The 26,005-nt window shown below is 31.9% G+C and overlaps 2 long non-coding RNA genes across 2 annotated transcripts; both read right to left on the reverse strand.

Annotated features, from left to right (window-relative positions):
• Positions 1 to 2,137: 2,137 nt before the first annotated feature.
• LOC126878952 (uncharacterized) lies at positions 2,138 to 8,391 on the reverse strand. Its single transcript, XR_007695900.1, has 3 exons — positions 7,810 to 8,391; positions 6,833 to 6,927; positions 2,138 to 6,276 (listed from the first exon to the last, which is right to left on the reverse strand). It is a non-coding gene; the product is annotated as an uncharacterized LOC126878952 (long non-coding RNA).
• Positions 8,392 to 13,402: 5,011 nt separating this feature from the next.
• On the reverse strand, positions 13,403 to 16,302 carry LOC126878951 (uncharacterized). Its single transcript, XR_007695899.1, has 2 exons — positions 15,824 to 16,302; positions 13,403 to 13,645 (listed from the first exon to the last, which is right to left on the reverse strand). It is a non-coding gene; the product is annotated as an uncharacterized LOC126878951 (long non-coding RNA).
• Between the last annotated feature and the right edge of the window lie 9,703 nt (positions 16,303 to 26,005).

Genomic DNA, 26,005 nt, shown 5'->3' on the forward strand with positions numbered 1-26,005 from the left:
TAATAATTAGTTATTAATATTAATTAAAAGTAAATATACCTTGTTTATGTATCTATTAACGATATTATTTATATTAAATGAGGTTAGAAATTGTGGGCGACAATTTGTCAACTGTACCCGCGAACGCACCTAAAGGCCGCGTCTCACCATCAAATAATTTGATCAAACAGTTTAAGCAAACTTGACGTACTTGAGGAAGTACGTCAAAGTGACGTCACAATTGCAGTTTGTTGAAATTCTAAAAATCGGTGTTCTCACGATCAGTCTAGTTTGATCAAATTTTCTGTATTAAGAGTTGTCTAACTTGTTTGAACTTAATCTAATCCACAATGAAAATTGAAAATGAAATGAAAAGGCTGGAGTGAGGAGTGCTGAAGGGAGTTGTGACTTTACTTTGTTGTCAAGTACTAAGTAGGGCACCTATTACCACTGTTCGGGCATATCAGGCAGAAAAAATAGAAAAGAAAGAATGTAGGCTAGACCTGGACTTTTTCCATGAAATGAAAGCCCTAATAAAAACTAAATTGTGTACAAGAAGACATTGGGAAAAAATACATCTATGAGTGAAAGCATCAACAGTGCGAACAGGTACGAATCAAAGATTGAATTAAGGCTATGGGTACATAATTCGCAAATATTTTACGTGTATCCCTACTTTTTCTGTCTTTACACGGCAAATTACGTGTAGTAAAATTCACACTGGTGTGGATATGTAAACATTACTAGAATGTCATTCTACTTGAAAATGTCATAATTAATTTAAAGAGATGGCTTTTGAATGTTCTTGGATAACTGTTATTTTTATAATTGCAAATTATTAATTCAGTTAATAAATGTGATAATTTTTTCACTAACTATGTTTTCAGTGATTGTAATAATTTATTTGTACAACAAAAACTAATAATCAATCGAGAAAAGAGGAAAAGTGTTAAAGTGATTTTTAAATAATATGTTGTTATTTTGGAACGCTTACAATTTTGAACATCTCTAACAACAAAATACTTGGATCACAGGATATATAGTATTTTTACTACAAAAACGTTATTACGTAGGTCAAAATTTTTGACGTAAGAGAACTGTCAAAACATTAGAATGTGACTTTTCATTATTGCCGTATTTATAATAAACATAGCAATAATGAAAAGTCACAATCTAATGTTTTTACAGTTCTCTTACGTCAAAAATTTTGACCTACGTAATAACGTTTTTGTAGTAAAAATACTATATCTGATGTATTCTCTGCTTGGATCTTCCACAAATAATACACAATAAATAACTTTTTATTAAGTTCACGTCTTAAATCAATTATTTATCAAATACACTATATATCAATAATATTTAATCAATTTCTCAAAATATTCCCGATGCTATGTCAAATATTTAAAATTGTCACTGATTGTCAGTGTCTGACTGACAATATATGCTGACATTAGGTCTGTTCCTTTGTTTTAAGTGTAACACTAGTTCTTGAAAAGTGTAAGAGTGTTACACTTTCTTGTTTCTTTGTTTTTCTAGTGTTTACACTTTTTTTCACGATACACTCAACTTCTGTCGTAGAACGCGTACAACTCGTTTCTTTGAAATGCTGTAGGAAAAAAAGTGTAACACTTTTCTACACCTACCTCCGAGACGGTGGTGGATATTACACTCGTCCTGCGCAGTATCATCCAACCGGAGCCAGCTGTTTAGCCGTTAAATGTGTTTGTCATAGAGAAATAAAAAGAGAAGAGAGTGCTTGGTTGCATACATTTGATTGTCACACTAGACGCTAGCGACTCGATGAACTACTTACCGAACTACACGGCTAAAAGCGGGCGTGGCGGGATATTTAAAATTATTTTAGATTTCACTTAGCTATGAAGATCTATTTACAAAAACAAAATAACTGTATTTTTAAGTTTTCTTTAATGTTTTAGTGTAAAAACCTAATTTCTATGAAATAATTTGGAAATTGTCATATTATTTACACATTATTTTATTTATGTCATAAATAATATTAAAATTTTAAATTTTTTCATAGAAATTATATTTTTACACAAAAAAATTACAGAAAAATATTAAAAATACAGTTATGTTGGTTTTGTAAATAGATCTTCATAAAACATGGGAATAAACACTGGGAAAAAAACTACACACATTTTATTTTTATTAATCTTCACGGCGACCTCTTTATTCATCTTATATTTTACAAAATGCAAATATTACTAGTTTGATTAGTAGCCTAAAAATATCTAAAGAAAAATATTTTTTTTCAGAACTTTCAGAAAAATAGAAAATAATATAAACACTGGGAAAAAACTACATATATTATATTTTTATTAATCCTCACGGGGACCCCCCACTTACCGCATGCATGTATGGAGTGCTGATAAAACAAAATAAGAAAATCTATGCAGTAAAATTGTTTTGAAATAATGATGTAAAACACAGATCAACACAAAATGCATGCATGTCCCCGCTCTTTATTCTTTAATTATCTTATCTTTTACAAAATGCAGATATATATTACAAATTTGTCTAGTAGCCTAAAAAAACCTTATAAGTTATTCTACATTTCCCTCAGAACTTTTTAGAAAAATAGGATACATATATACAGAGTGTAACAAAAATACAGGTCATAAACTAAATCACCTATTCTTTGACCAAAAATAGTTTGAATGAACCTAACTTACCTTATTACAAATATACACATAAAAAAGTTACAGCCCTTTGAAGTTACAAAATGAAAATCGATTTTTTCGAATATATTGAAAACTATTAGAGATTTTTTATTGAAAATGGACATGTGGCATTTTTATGGCAGGAATCTTAAAGAAAAATTATAGTAAAATTTGTGTACCCCATAAAAATTTTATAGGGGTTTTGTTCCCTTAAACCCCCCAAACTCTTGTGTACGTTCCAATTAAATTATTATGGTGATATCATTAGTTAAATTCAATATTTTTAAAACTTTTCGGCTCTTAGTGTTTTTTCGACAAGGCAGTTTTATCGAGTTGCGGCTTTTTTTCTAATGTTTAGGTGTAATATGTTTAGGTGTTTAGGTCTAAATTAGGTGTAATACTATACTCATTATCATGCTGACTGGAAATTGAGCGTTTATTCTTGACTGGGTTATTAATGGAGGAACTATTTCTTTGTTACTAAAAATGTGTACATTTGAAACAGAGATTTCATCAGAAGAATGTGCAGGTATAGGCAAAAGTTGATCATGGACATTGGATATGTGAATTATTTTGGAGGGCACTGCATTATTTAATAGTTTTGTTTTTAAACTGCTTGTAAATTGTGTTTCCTCAAAATGATCTTCACATAAATAACACCTAGTTTCAGTAAATTCAATTACCAATAATTTCAAACCAGTCATGACGTATTTTTAAATCTTTATCTGGAAATCTAAAAAACTTTTTATTTGTATACTCTGGGTCTGTGACAGGATGAAAATACTTGTTATTACAATAGGAAGCTAAACATCCGTGAACATATTTACTGGGTTTGGATTTAGAATTTGACATTGCAAAATGATACAACTAATATTACCTACATACAATATAACCACTATAAATTGTAACTAAACAGAAGCTTTATTGATATTTAACCTACCTACTTACAAAACACTGACTTTTGTTACAATACTAGTTTTTTATTTGTATTTACACTATAAAATGATAAACTAATTTTACAGTTGAGTCCATTGGCAGAAAGTGGTTATGACAATCTGTGTGAATGAGGTGAACTTTGTATGTAAATTAATGCCAAAATAAAATTAGTTGTGAAAAACAAACGATAAACAAACCAGAAATGTTGCAAATTGTACTTAAATCTGAAAACGTCCCCAAGCGTCTTTTTTGCACCTCTATTTTTTCGATGTACTGAATCTAGAAAGTTCATAAAAATAACATGTATGTTTACTTAATAACAGGCAGTAGCTGGTTTGTCTTTAGTGTCATGTGTGGAACACAATGGTGCTATTAAGTAACAAGTATGTGTTTTATCTCTCCAGGTATTAATGCCCACATAACAATTTCATGTTCTTAGTAGATTCATAGAACATACTTTTCAGAAAAAGTATATACTAAGAATATGCGTACTTACCATTGCGAATGTGCAGAGCACATACTGAGTATATACAGTCGAACCCGCTTATTAGAATACCTCTTAAAGGAATATCCCGGTTTAAGGAATAGAAATTTGAGGTCCCGAAACATTTATAGTAGCAACCAATGATCGGTTATTAGAATATCCCGGTTATAGGAATACTTTTACTTGGCACAAAGGCTATTCCAATAAGCGGGTTTGACTGTACTACATTACAGTACTTAAACGTTCTATGTATATACTTAGAATGTACTACCGCACTTCTTCTCAGTATATACCAAGAATATACTTTTTAGGATATTCTAAGAAGGTGCTATAAACCTTCTATTTATATACTTAGAATGTACTACCTCACATCTTTTAGTATATAGGAAGAATGTACTTTTTAGTATATGGGAAGAATATTACAAGGAAGTGCTATATTGCTCAGAAGCATGTTTTCAGCATCACCGAATCTCATCCTAGGTTCTACTTTCTACTAAATTTACATATTACATATGAGAATGTAGTTAGTACATTCTACAATATTACTTAAAAAGTAAATATAAAATATTATATAAATTTTAGTTAGTTATATCAATATTATATAGGTAAGTAGGTATATATATTTAGTTATTATGTGCATATAAAAATAAAAATGCTGAATATATAAATTTATATATTCATATTCATATACCTATCGTACCCAAATAAATATTATGTAACATATGTATGTAAATAACTAAAATTTATATGTTGCTTATATGTACCTATATACATACTTACTATTTAAGTAATATTGAAGTACCAAAATGAATTTTTTATTTGTAAGTTGACAGCAAACAAAATAAAACGTTTAATTATGCATGTTCCTATTCCTGGTTGAAATACTTGGTCTTCCTCACAACACAGCATAGACATTGTTAGTGTTAAGTGTAGACACAAATGCCAAATGCCTATTCAGTAACTATTTTCATATTTTGTATTTTTCCTTTGTTCCCAACCCCCTACCCGCTAACCCCTATGCAGGTATGCAGCGGTCGTTTCCGCTTTGTTTGTGCCGGTTGTGGGTTTTGGCTCAGCCACACAGCTTACCTGAATGTCAATTCCATGTAAAAATAAAATTCTTCATAAGAATACTCAATAAACTTAATCAAAATAGTAAATGCATTTCAGTTATGAAAGCGAAACGACAATTTCTCCTTTTTCGTTAATACAATTAATTCTTAAACATTTTTACCATACAATTAAAACAATTTTAAATAATGAATTCGGTAGTTTAATTAATAGTACCTACATACATAAATTTTTAAATTTCATTAATTATTCTTAACGAAGTTGATAATCTATAGGCTAACATTATTCTTCCTATACATACATATATATTATTTTTAGGATATTTTAAAAGTATCTACTTATAAGTATGTGTTAAGTATGTACTTATAAGTATGTGCTAAGAATATTCGGTAAAAGTATATTCTGAGAATAGTATCTACTTATAAGTATGTGTTAAGAATGTACTTATAAGTATGTGCTAAGAATATTCGGTAAAGGTACATTCTAAGAATAAACTTTTACGAATATTCCGAGTTACTACGTACACGAATGTACTCAGTATATTCGGTACGAGAATATACTTTAAAGTATGTGCAAAGAACATGAAATTTAGAATGTTTTTTAAGGTACATGCTATGCTTGTACTACGCATATACTAAAAAGAATATACTCTGACGAATGTTGGTAGTATATGCTTAGAACATGATACGAACATCATTGTTATGTGGGTGAGAACCATGGACTCAACTGTACCTACATACAATATAACTACCATACCTTTATTAACGTTTAACACCTTGGTTAGCGATCACTTAAACTAATAACCTGTAATTTTGTACCATTTTATCCTTATTTTGAAACCAATATGATAAACTAAAAACTCTCGCTTTAGAGCATTTTAAATCATTTAATAACAATGGAAGCCAGCGTCTCACACGGTATTACAGTCAATATTTTGTGTGAAATGCTGGCATCTCACACGCTAGCCAAGGTGTTAACCTACCTACTTACATGTACTTACACTATACTTGTTATTCTATTAGTCTACTTGTCTACAAACATGGGAGGCCTATGTCCAGCAGTGGATCTAGAGGGGCTGATGATGATGATGATTAGTCTATATCACTTCTCTGTAATTCCAAGTTCCTGAAAATAAAACAGAAGGCAATTTTAATACAATGCATATAGAGCGTGAATATCGAGGTTAGGGAGTTGAACTAACTCAAAATGTAAAGTGATTTTCTTATTAAATTTGTAAAAGTATTTCTAAGAATACACAAATAGCATTTTGCAACTAAGAAAAAAATAATATTACTGAAAAATATTGAATTAACATTACTTTTAGTAGAATGCAGTAATTAATCACATCATAGTTTTTGAGAAATTAACTCATAAAAGAAAGCAATTTTGATTTGTTGTAAACACCACATGAATGTAATTTAAAAATTTGGTTGTATGTTAATTTTTTACAATAATTATTAAAATTTATTGACCACCATTTTAAGGGTACATTTTTGGACATAGTTATTAATTTAAAAAGTCCACCGAACCCACTGCAGGAAACAGAGATTTTAGTTATCGAGGTCCATAAAACACAAAATATTTGTCATATACCTACCTACCAACAAAGTTCTTTTTTATCTTATGTCTCTGTGGATTAAAGTAAAAATATTTATTATAAATAAAATAATTATTTACCCACCTAATGACATTAATGTTATCTTCAATTTTGCTGTACTTCGTAATTATCCTTTTCAAAAGTTGATGTCTTTGTCGAGTCTGTCTATACTCCCAATCCTAGAACGAAAAAACAAATCAATTTTTTTTTAATGAAAACTAAAAATCAATAAAGAGATATGGTATGCATAGAGACCTATAATTTAAACTTGAATGGTATGAATTAAGAAGTCAATAAATAAAACTGATGATAACATGCTATACACTCTATGTTTTGCGTATGATCAGATTCTTACGGCCTAGGGTTATAACGATATTGAATATTATATGACACACAAAATCTTAGAAGAGTACCTGCACTGGGGTTTGGAAATGAATACCAACAAAACGGAATATATGTGTGTTGGAGGTATACAGCAGGATCTATCGTTGGAAAATGAAATAACTATTAATCACTGTCAGGAATATAAATACTTGGGTCTTAAAATTACACAAGATGGAACATTGGACAAGAATAGCCAAGAAAAGTGCACGCAAGGAAGGAAAGCTATGGCATTATTAAACACAATCCTATGGGACCAAAAGTATCTCCAAAGAAAATAAACATAACATCTATAACAGCATTGTAACATATAGCAGCGAATTTTGACCACTAAAAGAAAAATCCGAAAAGATGCTCAGGGAAACTGAAATGGACTTCTGGAGAAGAGCTGCTCGTATATCAAGAATACATAATCAGAAATACAAGAATATTGGAGATAATGGATACGATATACAATACAATTCATACAATAATTAACAATATAAAAACAAAGCAACTAAGATGTTTTAAGCCACTACAACGTACGGAAGACGACAGATTACCTACGAAAAGCTGGATAGAAGAAATTCATAGGGAAATGGGAAACTATACATATAGAGAAAGAGGCTTGAAGGAAGATATGTGTTACGATACAGAAAAAGGCGATTATATAATATATAAAAAATTGTATTTTCACCTACCGATATTCAATTTCAGCAATTCCAGCACTATCCAGTAATGAAAATATGTTCAGTTCAGTAGTATTCAGTATAAACCATGTACAAACCGCCAAATTATATATTTATGCCGGGCCGGGAAATTGCACAACAAAATGGCGTCCTAAAAACACACAGTCAATGTCAATTGTCAAAAATGTAAATTTTCTTCACGGTACAATCAAAATACTTTATTGTACCATGGGTAAATTTTAGTTTCAGAAACAGCAGCGCCCCTATGTGCTACTTACCTGCGCAGAAAGATTGTGCCAGTTATTCCCTATCCTTTGACGTCTCTCTTTTTTTTATTTCTCTATGGTGTTTGTTTACAAAAAAGATATATTTCTTTTTAGTTTAATTTAAACTAGATTTATAAATTGAAAAAACTAAAGTAGCTACAAGTTTTAATTTAATTTTGCTTAACCTCCGAGTGGCACTTTCCTGTAATTTTAAAATTATCACTTTTCAGTGATTTTTTTAATATGCTTTTATGTGCTTTAATATGCTTTTAAGTTCAACAAAGCATTTCCTTTAATTACAATTAAGCCAAAACATCGCAAATCCTGGGCCCTGGACTACTAAAGGTATCCGGTATCCGCATATCAGCCATGAATATGCGTTCACTACTCTACATCAAGAAATTTACTTTCCAATGGCTCTGTCACTGAATATATCAGCAAGTATAGGAAAACCTATTTAAAACATAAAATCAGCTAAAAAATCGTACTATCAAAATTGTCTGAGAAGCTCTAAAAGTGTTGCAAAAGAAACTTAGTCCATAATAAACGATCTTCGAAATAAAATTCACCCAGCTTAAACATTTTTCCTTTCAGACCCTGGAAATCTAAATGAATACTTTGTTAATGTGAGTAAAAATATAACATCAACAGCTTCGTGCAATTGTACTTGAGACACTGTGTCAGGTGAGGTGTTTGAAAATTTGAGTAACTTGATTCTGGGGTGTGAATTTCTAAAACTTTTAAGTGTGGTTTTTAACCGTTGAGAAAAATTATTTATTTAGTGTTGTGTTTATAATTTAATATATGTTTTAAAATGAGTTTTGTTTTATTTTTTGAGAAAAAATTAAAAATACAGCATACTTACAGTACTTTTTTTGAAATGCTATTTTCCAAAGTTTATAAAATTTCTTACGCTCGATTTTATATTAATAAAGTTAAAGTGGACTTTAAATTTAAAGTTTTCTTTAACTGTAACAATTGCTTTTTTTAAGGTAACACACACTTTAACTTTATTATGAAATCGAGCGTTAGTCAAAATTCTAAATGCTCAGTAAATAATAACAACAATTAGGTACTTGTATTGAAAACAACATATTTTGTAATTTGAAAAAAAAACAACATATTTGCAACATAGATAACAAAACAACATGCTTTGTTACGTATTTTAAAAAACTCTCCATCATGCATGCTCCATGAGAAAAGAAAATATAAAACTAATTTCATCCTTATTATGTCTCAGATGGCGTAGCTACTTTTGCTATTCGCTCCGAGCGTTAACAAAGTGTCAAAGCAAAATCGACCGACCTGCTCATGGTGGCGGTTTTTTGAAATTTTATAAGGACGCTTTGTGTATGTTTAAATGAGACATTTAAAAAAATGCCGTGTCACGCTAGTGATATTATGTATTAATATAAACAGAAAATAAAAACGCACTATAAATTCTTCACTTTCCAATATTGATTATCAGTTTGATTTTGTATGCATAACCTCACTATCGCAGTTTATGTCAATGGGTGCGTTCACCAGACCAGTGCGCTACGTCAGCGCTCTGAAACTGTTTAAGATTTTTCGGGTGAACGTCATGTCAATTTAGCCTAAACTTCAACGTGTTGACGAAGCGGTCGCCATTTTATTGAACGTAGTATTTGTATCGCTTCAATATTGAACGTGTTTAAGAAATATATTGTAATGGCGCGATTATTTGAAAATATTTATTTTACAATGATTTTAATTATAAAGTAATTGAAACTTAGGAGATACATATTTGGATATGCTCACGAAATTGTAAATCTGTGTATAATGAACAATATTTTCAACATAATTCATATTTACGTGATAATTATTATTTATTTATGGTGGGTCATCCAATGGTTCTGCTCTGCCAAGTCCAGCACAGCCAGCAGCACCAAAAATTATTTCTTGTTCATTTCATTCTCAAACATCAATAAAGGTAGTATATTATCCATTTTTGAATTAAATTTGTTTAAGATACGTCCAATTTATCGTTGAACGATAAGTATAATAAATCAACAAAAACAACGAATCTCGTTTTAGGTTAGGTTCATACATAGAACAGGTGGGAACACAAAAAAACCAACTATGAAAGTGTCAAACGGAAAAATACCATTCACCAGACTAAACGTAGTTTTAAAGCGCTGCAACATAGCTGTTTAGTTGAAACTTAAACCGATTATTTCTGGTGAACGCAGCCAATAAATATTTATTAACGAAAAAGAAAATATTTTGTTGCACTATAAATTACAGTATAAATTAATAACTAATGAATTCTAACAATTGTATTCGGTTATTATCACTACAAAATAAAATATTCAAGTTTAACAAAATAATCCCATAAGACTCAATGTTAAAACGTCCTTACAAAATCTGACAGCGTATCACGTGACTGTACGTAGAGGGGAGACGCACGGAGCCAATAACTACTCAATGCTTTGCTACTCTACCTACCTACATACAATTTGTATTGTTTTATCAAAAAACAAGCATTTACATACTCTGCAAATTGTATATTTTTCTTTGCATTTTCATATGAAAAAACTGCGGTATTTATCTTGAACTTTTTTTGAACAAGGTGCAATACTTAGGTAATATTATTATTAATAAAACAAAGTATATTAAAATACAATGTTAAAAACTTTAATAATATTAGCAATATTTAAAAACTTCAATATATTATATTATAGTATACATATTATGAATCAGTAGAAACGATTATGTTTAAATTTGGTAAATTATAACTCCAATCGACCAGAGCACGACCACACAACCCAAAACACAAGTACGCAAATATGGTTGTGTGAAGCGTGGCTCGAAGCCGTGCAATTTACGAGACTCGCTCGATCTGTACATCCTTGTGTCCTCATCTCGCCAATTAATGATTCTTTTGAGAAAGGTAAATTTCCAGAGTACCTAAAGACAGCTATCATTATTCCTCTTCATAAGGGTGGTGAAAAATCTAATTCCTGCAAGTATATACCTATTGCATTACTACCGGTACTCCAAAATTATTGAGAGACTCATAAAAGCATGACTTATGTCCTTTCTTGTTGAAAACAACATTTTATTACAAAAGTTCGGCTTTTTAAATAATAAATGTACTGCTGATGCCATGTTTTCTGTACTACATGAGGTTTATCAAGCACTGAGCAATAATCTTCACACTGCCACTGTTTTTTGTGACTATGCCAAAGCTTTTGATTGTGTAAATCATGAAATTTTGATAAAAATAACTAAATTTATATGGAATTCGAAGAATTTCTTTGAATTGGTTTCAATCTTACTTGGATAGTTGGAAACAACTGGTTAGAGCAAATAATACAGACTTTAGTCTCCAAAATATTGTATGTGGGGTCCTCTACAAACCACAAGGTTCAGTATCAGGTCCTCTACTTTTCCTTACGTTTATTAATGACATCCCTAGTTTAAAAATTAATGGAAAAAATTTCTTTTTGCTGATGATACCAGTATTACTTGGAGCAACTCAAATATTGCTACTATACCTTCTGATCTACTCACGATAAAAACCTGGTCCGATTCTAATTTACCTTTTTTTAACATAAAACAGTAGCATTATCCTATACAGGAGCTCATCAATCTTTACCTCTTAACACATTCACAGACACAACTGCATATGAAGCCACTTACTCCATAAGATGTGTCTACATCTAAAGTGTGTCTGTGAATGTGTTAATAACAGCCAGATCAGTATCGTTGATTCTGTAAAGTTTCTTGGTATTTTTTTTTAGATAGCAATCTTAAGGGTTAAAAGGGTCTAAAGGGATAAACATTCACTGAAAGCGATATTATCTTTAATACCCGTGGTGCCTTCAACATTTAATGTCTGACTAAATTATTCTTTATAGGCAAAAAAATTTAAGGAATTTTGAATTAATTAGTTTTTAAATAAGTACATTTACCAGCAACAGTTGTGACGTAATTGTGTCAACTCAACAGTATTTAACTAGTTATTTGAATTTAATACCCTAGCTAGGGCATTATTTTTCAAAATAAATATTGAAAAATAACGCCCTAGGGCATTATAATATAACTTACTTTGAAATCATGTATAGTGGAACCTTGATTATCCGTCTCTCCATTAACCATCACCTCTGTTAACCGTCAGGGTACATACAGAAGTTGTATTGAGTTATACATTAGCAATCATTTAAATGCAAAAAAATAAAAAAAAGGTAATTTGATTTGTGATGAGGACACAAACGGCTATCCATTGCTGACAGATAAAGAAATCATTGAAATGGCAACAAAGGCGGACCAAACCTATTCGGAAGCTGACACAGTAGCTATATTGATGCTTGGACACAAGGAAGCTTGACTGTAGCTATATTGATGAACCTATTGTAACTGACAAAGATTTGCGTAAATAATCTAGAGAAGCTGCATCGCATATGCAATAATTCATCGAGTGGTATTCTCAACAAGAAGAAGCCAATAAAGTAGATTGCATGATCTTATGCCTTATGCCGATTAAGAAATTCAGCCGTCGCAAAATATGAAGCAGCAGTAAAACAAACACAAATTTCAGAATATTTTAAATTGATTCGATTGTATGAACACAAATCCCTCTTATATTGTCAAACAAACCATACAAATGAAATTTGAGAGTTGTACTATGAATTTTTATTTTTTTTTAATGTTCTGTTAACCGTCTTTTCGATTATCCGTCATACCCTTGGTCCGGTGCCCTGACAGATAATCGAGGTTCTACTGTAATAATATTAATGTCCGACTGGTATATTATTTGACAAATAATGACATGATTTTGAAGTCAGTTTGATAAATAATGACATGATTTCGAAGTCAGTTAAGTATGATATAATGCCCTAGGCTCTAGGGCATTATTTTGAAAAATTACGCCCTAGGGTATTAAATTTAAATAACTAGTTAAATACTGTCAAGTTGACAAATAACAACCCAAGTAAAACTATGGTTACCACAATTACGTTACGACTATTGCTGGTAAATGTACTTATTTGAAAACTAATTAATTCAAAATTCCTTCAATTTTTTGCCTATAAAAAATAATTTAGTCGGACATTAAATGTTGAAGGCACCACGGGTATTAACGATAATATCGCTTTCAGTCAACTTATATCCCTCAGGCCAAAGGCCCTCGGTATATACACCATTGACCTCAAGTGTTATTATCCTTATAATACCCTTGGTACCTTAACTATAATCTCACAATCAGCCCATAGAAGGTGTCAAACAAATAAAATATTTGGGAATCATACTTGATAATTTATTAACAATTAAATGATTACTTTATTGATTACAGTTAATTTATTTAATGGAAATTAAGGTAATAATAATAATAATGTTTATTCAAAAATAATCAAATATAAAATCTTCCTGAGACTAAAAACGTATTTAAGTGTATAATTAACAAGAATTAACATAGGAAGCCACAAGGAAATAAATCTGCACGTAGCTATAGCCCAAAGTAACTCCTGTTATTTATCCAAATCTTTACTAGTCAAACACATTTGTTTTGAAATTCCAGCAGTTTCTTCTTTTTATACCTTTTAAATATCTGGTGGTTGTTCCTAAAACAAAGACATAAATAAAAATTCTACATTGTGTACCATAAAAAAATCATAAAAATGTGGAAAGTATCACAAGAATAAAGAAAAGTCCCAGATATAAAATTCACTATTAAAATAAAAATAGTAAATAATTATTTATATCTGACACTTTTCTTATTGGAACTTCTTTCTGGTAACATCCTTAATCTCTGACTTTTACAATTTATAAGATAAGAGATGATGAATAAAGAAAGGGAAAAGGACTCTGCAGTATACAGTTACATTCTGCTTTCATTAATCTAGAAAAAAGATCAGAAAGATAATTCAAAGTCCGAAATTGTAAAAGTCAAAAAGAGATTAAGGATGTACCAGAAAGGGGTTCCACTAAGAAAAGTTTCAGATTTAAATAATTATTTACTATTTTAATAGTGAATTTTGTATCTGGGACTTTTCTCTTTTCTTTAAGAGATATCGCTGAAGCATCCTAATAGTAGATAACTATTTTTGAAATTCCACTTAAATAGACAATTTGATTTCGTTTTGATTCAGAGGTGTGCAGGCAGCTCCACTGGGGACGCCGTAAGGCAGAAACAACTGTCTGGAGATTGTGTATCGCCTCTGGATCGAAAGGAAACATAAACTGTCTCTTCACTATCACAAGAGTATTTTAATATTTTTATTGAATAAAAGTAGTCAAAAAAAAGGACTAGTTGGTGGAGCGAAGAGATAAAAATAGCTGTGAAAGAAAAGAAAGTACCATGGAGAGCTTATCTAGAAAATAACAGTTAATAAGCAAGGAAGCTTGTGAAAGAAAAAGTTAAAAAAGCTAAATTGGAACAGTGGGAGAGATTTGGAGAAAAGATGGAGCAAGACAGTAGTAGGACAAACCAAAAATTGTTCTATTAAGGTCTGAAAAAATGAGAGGTAAATCAGGTAGTACTGTCGTGCAAATAAAAAAAAATAAAATGGAGAAACACTTACCCAACTACAAGATATAGTTAATAGATGGAGTAAATATTCCAAAGAGTTGAGTAATGAAATAACCATGGAAGAATTAACGGAAGCCATTGCAAAAATGAAAAATGGTAGTGGCAGGAATAGATAATATCAAAACACGATTGTTGAAATATATGGGGGAATCTGCATTACACTACTTACACAAATTACTGATAACAATTTGGAAACAGAAACGCATCCCAGAAGCTTGGGCAACAGCAGTAATGGCTCTTCTGGTAAAGAAGGGAGGTAAAAAAGTAATGTTCAAATTATCGAGGTATTTTCATGCTAAGTGTACTGGCTAAGATTTATGAATGAACACTGGAGATGAGACTGAGAAAGAAAGTGGAACATCAACTAGACGATGCACAAAAAGGTTTCTGACCGGGCACAGTGTCCAAGATCATATCTTTACTATAAGACAATGGAAAAAGCCTTTGACAAGGTACCCGGACATCACATTTGGAAAGGGCTTGAACTGTTCGATGTTGGAGGAGAACTAATTGATGCAAGTAAAATTTATGTACTGGAACATTGTGCGAGCATTAAACTGTGAATCAAACAAATTTGCTAATACACAAGGAGTAAGGCAAGGTGGAGTTTTAAGCTCACTGCTATTCATTATATTATATATATATATATGAATGAACCAATAAAAAAAATGCAGTAGAGTCCCGAAAATTAGATTTAGGTTACCATTGATTAAAAAGTATAACTCTGAGTAAATGTGTATCTGCAGATGACATTGCATTGATACCAAGTTCAGAGAAATCTTTACAAAGCAACCTAAATTTATAGACGAGAGAACTTGCAGACAAAGGAATGAAAATAAAATCAGCAAAGACTAAAACTTTACTTATTTCCAAGACACTGAGAGAAATCCATATAAACCTAGACGGAAATTTAGTAGAACATATGAATGATTTTGAATATTTATAAACTATAATAGACAAAAAATGCAAAAAAAAATGAACAACAGAATTGCTAAAACATCACGATTATATCACTCCCTCACTACAGGTTTCATTAGCAAAAGAGAAATTAGTGAGAAGACAAAAGGGACAGTATATTATATACCTCCCTTCTCTGCTTCATGGAAGTGAAACATGGCTGGCTTTCCTAATAATTAAGCTTGAATTATCACATCTTTATTATTATTGTAGACATTTAAAATCCTTATTAATTGAATTACATTAAACTTACCACTTATAAAATGTTTACTTTTCATATTTTAATTTTAGTTCCCTTATATCTGTTCTTCTTGTGGCTTTTATCCATTGTCCCCGGCTTTGTTTGGATAATTCATTTAAATATATTGCATGGGGAGCCTTGGGAACAGTACAAAATAAGACTTTTCCCTGTCTGCCCTACTCCCACAATTTACAACAATACAAGTTACATGTATAAGCTTCCCAAGAAAGAAAAACTGATAACTGCTATGGACTAATTCAGTTCTGTAGGCGATAAACTACTTTATATTTGATTTGCTGCACACAATTTCGCTGCACAATCGACAATAAAAACAAACAGGATATTCTTTACAAATGTAAATATTAGGATTAGGTTATGTTATGTTATGTGCCCCCAGTTAGGCCATATTCGGAAGTTCCTTGTCCCTTTCAGTGTTGCCAATGTAAAAATAAAAATTATCCGAATGTTGTGAGCCAAATATCCGAAATTATCCGAAATTATCCGAATCTGACAATTGACATTGACAGTTGACATTTGTACATTGGTAGATGACCTTGACTTGACACATTTTCGTGTCCAATATGGCGACGGGAAGGTTTTTATGTTAAATTATGGAATATTATGTTATTAATTAACTATTAAAATTATTAATTATTTATTATAATTATATATTTTATATAGAACAGAATATACTACAAAAGAGTTGTTCCGCCATATTGGATAGTGCGTTTTTGTCAGTGGAATCGAGCCCATCTACTTCACCGTATGCCATATCCCCTCTCTTCCATATCACTGTAGATGATAAATGGCAATGGCAAGAAAACTTGTATGGTTACTAGACATATATTTATTTAAATAAGAAACATAACAAATAAGACCTTGAATTATCCGAAATTATCCAAAAAATTGTTCAATCCGAAAATTATCCGATGGTCCACAAAATTATCCGAAAATCGGATAATTATCCGGATATTGGCAACACTGGTCCCTTTGCTTGATTGGCACACCGATAATTTTCGTTTAATACTGTCCGCTGTCATGAGCCGCTGTCACATCCGCTGTCATTTTACACTCAAATGGGTTATGAGATGTTAGCACCTCATTGATCGAATTTCGTAAAAATAATTATACCATTCTTTTGCTCACGGTTTGTACAGCAATGATCACTAGGTTTCAGATTTTGATCACCTGTAGTTTATTTTTTATTAAGGGTTGAAAATTCAAGGACGAAAAAAAAGATGTTGGCACCTCATTGAGCGAAATCTTTAAAACGAATGACTGTATTCGATAGGAAATAAAGCGCTGACCAATGATCACCTATATTGAACATTGATCAGGCTTTTTTTTGCACTGAAAATAATTATTAAAGTTGCAATAACCTTAGCACGCACGCGCAGTCCATTAAAAATTTTATATCTAACAGGAGCTCGTTCTTTATTTGAAAAATTTTCAAGGACAGTCACTCTTCGGTCCGAGTAAAATGATTCTGTCTAAATCTTGACCCGAGGGGTAGCGGCGTGTAATTTGGGTTGCCTATATAAACATCGACGAAATTTGAGTTATTTAAAACGCTGAAAAGAGTAGTTAGTGATAATAAAAACCGATATTTACTGCGGTTACATGATATTTAATATTAAAATATTATTGGATGTGGTAGAATGTAGACTCTTTGTATAATTACCAATTGAACAGTGAAGCTGTTAGATCAATTTTCCGATTCAATCATTTCTACTGTTTACAGTTGTGTGTTTGTGTTTGCTTTTGAGTATGTATTTCATTTTCTTGACATCGAAAATGTTAGGTGTGGAAAGAATTAATAAGTGCGTGAAATGCGAAAAAGTGTATAAACATAAACATGATTTAAAAAGACATGTAAAAAGTTCGCATCCCGACAAATTGGATGCAATTAGGGATTCCAATGAACTGTCAGTGGTGGTCGGTGGATGGCTAAACTGACATGGCCATAGACACAGTTAAGGGGGGTGGTCATGGCGTATCTAATGTTTACATTGAATATTGACAAATTTGTAAAGAATATCCTGTTTGGTTTTGTTTTTTTGTTAATTGTGTAGCGAAATTTGTGAAATTGTGATAGCAAATTAAATATGAAGTGATTTAAACATTGGATACGCCTATGGATGACAGTTTCGCCATCCAGCAGCCATATTATATCACGTGATTTGGAATGCCTAATTGCCCCTTTAAAAGTGCTTAAAGGCAACGTCTATAAGTGCACACATTGTGATAAACAATTTAGATATAAGTCAAGTTTAAACTTTCATGTCAAAAAAGTGCACACAAATGTATCAGTTTATGCAGAAACTAAAACATTTCATCATAAATGTTCTGTGTGTAATTATCATGCAACTTTTAAAAAGGACTTTATTAAACATTATGAAACTTCTCATAGCATTCCTATGCAATAGGATACAATAGAGTTTTCCAACCATGATGACTTTATTTCTTGGAAGAATAAAATAGAGCTTGAAACAAATGCTAGTGTCGTTTTATTGCTGAAAAAGTGAACTACATAATTGCCACCGATAATAAACAGGCCATTTCGCGATTCAAGTTTATCAACACAAATTACACGCCGCTAATATTCGGGTCAGGATCTAGAATCGAGTATCAAAATTGTTGCAAGCTTTTTACTCTTCGAACGAACCGTTTTCTTACAGTGTTGCGCGATTTTGAATAAGTAATAAATTATAAGTTCTGATCCAGAAAACTCAGAATTGATTTTTACATTATAATCAAACGAAGCGGTTATAGTTAAATTTGTTGCTATCTAGAGAATGTAAAGATTATTCGTGATAATAAGAATTGTAATAGATTTCTTTGTTGTGGATATTAGGACTATTTTATTCCAAGGAGATTAAGTCAGATCACACTATTGGCAACTGAGAATCTTAAAACATATGTCTTATTATATGCATTGTTGTCAGGTCTAAAAGTTACTTTTTCTCTTAAACTTTTTTATACCTACCTAATAATATTAGTATAATTATTATATTATATTATATTATATTATATTATATTATATTATATTATATTATATTATATTATATTATATTATATAATTATATTATATTATAATAATTATACTTTCATTTTTTAAAAAGGAATTTCTTTTTTAAGGAATGATAATATTATATAAAACTGGTGATTTTTTCCTTCGCCATGCGACGGGGGATACAATCAATTGCCATGTACAGTCGCTGTACTCAATTTTTTCTGGCATCCTCTAATTTTATTTGACAACCTCCAACGTTTTCTGACTCGTACTTTTTTTATTTTATAACTATAAGAAAGACTGGATTGATTTCGCTAATTTTGATTTTGAAATATTTTTAGAAGTCGTGTTCTCACCATAGGTATAATAACACAATAGATTAGGCCAGGTCCGAAAAATAGCGTAACGCGGAGCAGTTCGGGTCGGTGGTCTATCTATCTCTCTTTACCGGCGCTTAGCTTTCTCTCTCTAGCATAATATGATGGCTGCCGCCTCTGTGTCACTCAAGGTTCATAGATAGTATGCAATAATCTACCTTGTGTGTCACTGTCGTTCCATTACTCCCACCTCTTGGTAGATACGCTCACACTGGCACGACAGACAAAGATAGCTAGACCACTGTACTTAACCCGCGAGTAGTCACGCCGTTAGATAGAATCTCACATTTTATCCTTTTTCGCGATAACTTGATGAAAAATTTTGAAATTTTGAAAAAATTTCGTAAGTGCCTCGAGGAAGGGTGTAGTAATACGTAGGATTTTTTTATTTATTTATTTCTTCTTCTTCTTCTTTTTGTGGAATTTATGGCTATGGGGACAGCCAATTAGCTTTAATAATTGTTAGAAATAATATAAAATAAAAATTTGTTGTAAATCCGTATTTAAATTCCAATTTTGAGATAGAATCTAACACGCGACTATTCACGTTACAGAAGTGAGCGCGACTACTTCCGGGTTAATATTGGCGTTACACCCAGAGATATGTCAAGAATAGATCTGGCTAGGGATATGCTAAATAATGCATCGGGGTGTAACGTCAATATCAAGTACGGTGGTCTAGCTATCTTTGTCTGTCGTGCGAGTGTGAGCGTATCTACCAAGAGGTGGGAGTAATGGAACGACAGTTAAGGCCACGTCCCACCATCAAATAATTTGATCAAACTGGTTTGAGCAAACTGAAAGTGACAATTAGTGACGTCACATCCTGAGTGGTCATTGTGGATAATAATGAAAAATTTTAATTTTAAATAAAGTACAAACAAGTTAGACAACTCAATACACAAAATTTGATCAAACTAGACTGATAGTGAGAGCACAGATTTTTAGAATTTCAAAAAAACTGCAATTGTGATGTCACTTTGACGTACTTCCGGAGTTTGCTCAAATTATTTGATGGTGAGACGCGGCCTTTACACAGAGGCGGCAGCCATCATATGCTAGAGAGAGAAAGCTAAGCGCCAGTAGATAGAGATAGATAGACCACCGACCCGAACTGCTCCGCGTTACGCTATTTTTCGGAGTTGACCAAATCTATGTGTATAATATCTTTGGTTACCCCTCGATGCCACAGTATAGGAGGCCGATGCATTGAGTAGCATATCCCTAGCCAGATCTATTGTTGACATATCTCTGGTTCTCACTATCAAATAATGAACCGTGATAGTGCGACGTCAAAAGGTCCAAAAAGTTTCCAAACAAAGCAAAGGTTTGACGTCTGTGAATTGTTTATACACGTGATTTGTGTAATCCATTTTAATTTTATTTTATTTTAACAATAATCTGCACATTTTTTCTTAAGACACAATCCTTGTTAGTCATATCAATCATATTGCTTTTAATTTTATAAATGTCCTTACACAAAATCAAGGATTTACACACTACATAGTACTTACTGCTCTTCAGGTTCTTAACCAGTCCTATATGGAAATATGGTGGGAAATATACTATGAGCATTGATTACAATCACGGGTACCCAACACCCAACACATTACCATTTTGTAAAAATTAAACATCTTACAATAAGCAATATATTCCAATTATAAAAACCAAAACAAACACCACGTGTGAATTTTTGCTTTGTTTGGAAACTTTTCAGAGTAGCCAACATTGATTTGACGTCACGACTATCAAGGCCGCGTCTCACCATCAAATAATTTGATCAAACAGTTTGAGCAAACTTGACGTACTTGAGGAAGTACGTCAAAGTGACGTCACAATTGCAGTTTTTTTGAAATTCTAAAAATCTGTGCTCTCACTATCAGTCTAGTTTGATCAAATTTTTTGTATTGAGTTGTCTAGGCCCCCTCACCATCAAATAATTGACAGTTATTTGATCAAACTTGACAGTTAGTGACACAAACTATACATACTAACTGTCACTTTGTGTCACTAACTGTCAAGTTTGATCAAATAACTGTCAATTATTTGATGGTGAGACGGAGCCTTAAGGCCGCGTCCCACCATCAAATAATTTGATCAAACTGGTTTGAGCAAACTGAAAGTGACAGTTAGTGACGTCACATCCTGAGTGTTCATTGTGGATAATAATGAAAAATTTTAATTTTAAATAAAGTACAAACAAGTTAGACAACTCAATACAAAAAATTTGATCAAACTAGACTGATAGTGAGAGCACAGATTTTTAGAATTTCAAAAAAACTGCAATTGTGACGTCACTTTGACGTACTTCCTCAAGTACGTCAAGTTTGCTCAAACTGTTTGATCAAATTATTTGATGGTGAGACGCGGCCTTTAACTTGTTTGTACTTTATTTAAAATTAAAATTTTTCATTATTATCCACAATGAACACGCAGGATGTGACGTCACTAACTGTCACTTTCAGTTTGCTCAAACCAGTTTGATCAAATTATTTGATGGTGGGACGCGGTCTTTACGGTCCACTTGATCAAACTGGTTTGAGAAAACTGAAAGTTAGTGACGTCACATTCTGAGTTTTCATTGTGGATAATAAGGATAATAATGAAAAATTTTAATTTTAAGTAAAGTACAAACAAGTTAGACAACTCAATAAAAAAAATTTGATCAAACTAGACTGATAGTGAGAACACAGATTTTAAAATTTTAACAAACTGCAATTGTGACGCCACTTTGACGTACTTCCGGAGTTTGCTCAAACTGTTTAATCAAATTATTTAATAGTGAGAACACGACTTAACGCTCGGTTTCATAATCAGATAAAGTGAACTTTAAATTTTAAGTTGGTACCTTTATCAATAGCTAAGGCCATGATACTGTAAATAAAGGCTAAGGCTAATAAATAAATGGCTAAGGCTACGTCGGGGCCGGCGTAGCTAAGCGGTAGTGTGCTTGGCTCGCGTGCCGGTGGTCCGGAGTTCAAATCCTACCGCCGGCAAGAACAACTAGACATTTTTAAAATTTTTATAGGCCCCAGGTCGACTCAGCCTGAATAAAATGAGTACCTTGGGTAAAACCAGGGGTAATAATAGGCGGTTGAAGCGTGGCACGCTGTTGAAGGTGGTTGAAGGTGTTACCTTCCTTGTATACCGTAGGCCCTAGATATTCGCTCTGAGCGTTAACAAAGTGTCAAAACAAAATCGACCGACCTGCTCATGGTGGCGGTTTTTTGAAATTTTATCAGGACGCTTTGTGTATGTTTAAATGAGACATTTAAAAAAAATGCCGTGTCACGCTAGTGATATTACAGTCGGAAAAATGAAAGAATACCCATGAACGAACATATAAAACACGCTGTATTTTCCTGTCACCGTGTCACAAAGAAAATTGTCCAGTGCAAGTACATGAAACAATAATTATTACATGTACTTGCGCTGGCCAATTTTTTGTGTGACATGGTGACCGGAAAATACAGCGTGTTTTATATGTTCGGTCATGGGTATTCTTTCATTTTTCCTACTGTATGTATTAATATAAACAGAAAATAAAAACGCACTTAATCTGATATAAATTCTTCTATTTCCAATATTGATTATCAGTTTGATTTTGTATACATAACCTCACTATCGCAGTTTATGTCAATAAATCTTTATTAACGAAAAAGAAAATATTTTTGTTGCACTATAAATTACAGTATAAATTAATAACTAATGAATTCTAACAATTGTATTCGGTTATTATCACTACAAAATAAAATATTCAAGTTTAACAAAATAATCCCATAAGACTCAATGTTAAAACGTCCTGACAAAATCTGACAGCGTGTCACGTGACTGTAAGTAGAGGGGAGACGCACGGAGTCAATAGCAGACTACCCTGCTATACTCCCAAAGCCACGTGAGCGGTATAAAACGGGAGACTATTCATATTACCTTTATCAATGCAATAATTCATATGGGTAAATGTCAACGTTAAAGTGAACTTTTGTTGATGTTTAACACTTTAAAATTGACATTTACCCATAGGGCTTTTCATCGATTGGCATTTGTTTCGAGCTTCTGTCAGATGTTGTATAATCTGTGTACAATATTAATATACACGGATTATACAACATAAGACAGAAGCTCGAAACAAATGACTGTGAATGAAAAGCCCCATATGATAAGGTTACCAACTTAAAATTTAAAGTCCACTTTAACTGATTATGTAACCGCACGTAAGGAAGAAGATCTCTATACCTACTCTATACATTGAATCTCATCAGATATCAAATGCGTTATTAGTTGTATAGAAAGTGTCTAAATAATGTGCTCCTTGTTCAAGAATATCTCTATTTTTGACAATATCGAAAATTAATATACGGAAAATATGTCTATAAATAAAAATAAGTTTAAAATATTGTTTATTTATTAGGTATAATAAAAAGTGTTTTTCAACATTTACTCTGCGATAAAGTTTAAAATTCAAAACCCTCCAATGATTGACAGACGCCTATAAAAGACTTTGGCCAGAAGCAGAAGACCAAGCTGCTAGGTCAATTCTAGAGAGTCGTCAATGGACGACACCTGCCACAAGCCAAGAATTTATAAAATATTCAGTGATGAGCGAGCTAATAACGGGCAAAATAACGTAAAAGAGAGAAAAGATAACACGTTGTGAAATAAAAAGAGATGACACTAGTAGAGATGTAAAATTATCAATAGGAAGCTATACTTAAATTTATATTACATAGTTTCTCACCTTTAGACGTCTGTGACAGGAGAATTTTATAAAATTGTGTGTGGCACTTGCCATCATAGATATAACAGAATAGATTAGGCCAGTTCGAAAAATAGCGTAACGCGGAACAGTTCGGGTCGGTGGTCTATCTATCTCTCTCTACCGGCGCTTAGCTTTCTCTCTCTAGCATATGATGGCCGCCGCCTGTGTGTCACTGTCGTTCCGTTATTCCCACCTCTTGGTAGATACGCTCACACTCGCACGACAGACAAAGATAGCTAGACCACCGTACCTGATATCGGCGTTACACCCCGATGCATTGAGTGGCATATGACTAGCCTGATCTATTTTCTTTACATATCTCTGCTTGTCATACTCCTTTCATACTAAAATTGTCTAAAGATGGTGAAGTATGTAATGTAATGTAAATTTATAGGTTCCTATCGATAGTTTAACACCTCTGCTAGTTTCAACTCTTTTTATTACACAACGTGTTATGTTTTCAATCTTTTGCGTTATCATGCGTAAGCAAGGTTTGATAATTGAATTGAGTTGAAGCTAGTTTCTATAATAACAACATTCTTGCTGAATAGGTATACAGTATGATGAGTGCACTAAGAACAGGCAAAATAACGCAAAAGACGGAAAACATAATACGTTGAGAGGTAAAAAGAGATGAAACTAGTAGAGGTGGGAAATTATCAATAGACATCTATAAATTTACATTATATTCATAGTTTCTCACCTTAAGACGTATCGGATGAGTTTGGCGACGTATAGGAGTCAAACTGTGGCAGGAAAATTTTATAAATTCTGTCATAATTTGACTCCGATACGTGGCCAAACTATCAATATAAGGTAAATTTCTAGGTTTTTATATATAATTTCCCACCTCTACTCGTTTCATATCCATTTATTTCACAACGTAATATGTTTTCCGTTATTTTGCCAGTTATTAATGTACTCATCACCGTATATTTTTACCACCAAACTCTGAACAATGTTATCTCGTTCAAATATTTTAATCTGTTTGTCCTTTGTCCAGTGTATGTTATTTGTATCGTTAATTTTAAGTAAATGTCTTCATTCTGGGAAGGTATACTTAGATCGAAAGTATGCTTGGGCAAGATAATATTAATAAATAACTATGCTCAATATTTGCATTTTATTTTTAAAAATAAAAAAATATACCTATATAGGTGCATAATTTGCCTTTAATCGGTTTAATAAATACGTATATTATATATTCGATAGTTAATTTGTAAGTAAGGGGCTTATTGTTAAAATGTTAATAAATGGTGAACTTATATATAATATGGAAAAAACATTAATCGAAGCCATCGAGATAAACTTGTAAATATTTACATTTATATGTAATATTTCAACCAAGTTCGTTGATTTAAATAAATATTGAAACTCAGGCAACACTGCTGATGGTAACAACAATTTGCATTAGAAGTAATTTTTTTCTCTCTCTGTTAATAGTTCTATCCCTTCTACTGGATTATTATGAATGTACAAGTTGGCTAACTTGATAGACAGCTGATTATACAGTGTTGCCTTGTTGCCTAAGTTTCAGTATATATCGTTAAACCAATTATAATTTACTATTTTATTTATCTATCAGCCACAATTTAAGTGTGAAATTAAATTTATTTGGCGTTTTATCCTAAGTTGCCATAAGAAAATAGCTTCAGAACAATACAGTATAAAATTGTTTGAAATAAGTTACGTTTTTAAGTAAATATTTATAAATAATATGTAATAATTCATCTCGATGGCTTCCATTAACGTTTTATTCACTTAGTAGGTATAACTTTCAGCATTTATTAACATTGTAATAATAAGCAGTTTACTTTGAAATTAACTATTGAACTTGTTATTTGAAAATTATCAATACAATTCTGATTGAAGACAAACATATTCTGTAACAAGTTGCTTATTTTGGAAGCTAGCTTATTTTCTGGGTTGCAAATTGCAATGCAATTATCAAACCTCGCTACCGTATCAGCGATTTAAAGGACGAATCCTGCTTTGTTTTATTTCTTATATTCAATCTTTTATATTTTGAAACAAGGTGGATAACA

Source organism: Diabrotica virgifera, chromosome 1 (assembly GCF_917563875.1).
Source record: "Diabrotica virgifera virgifera chromosome 1, PGI_DIABVI_V3a".
NCBI lineage: Eukaryota > Metazoa > Arthropoda > Insecta > Coleoptera > Chrysomelidae > Diabrotica > Diabrotica virgifera.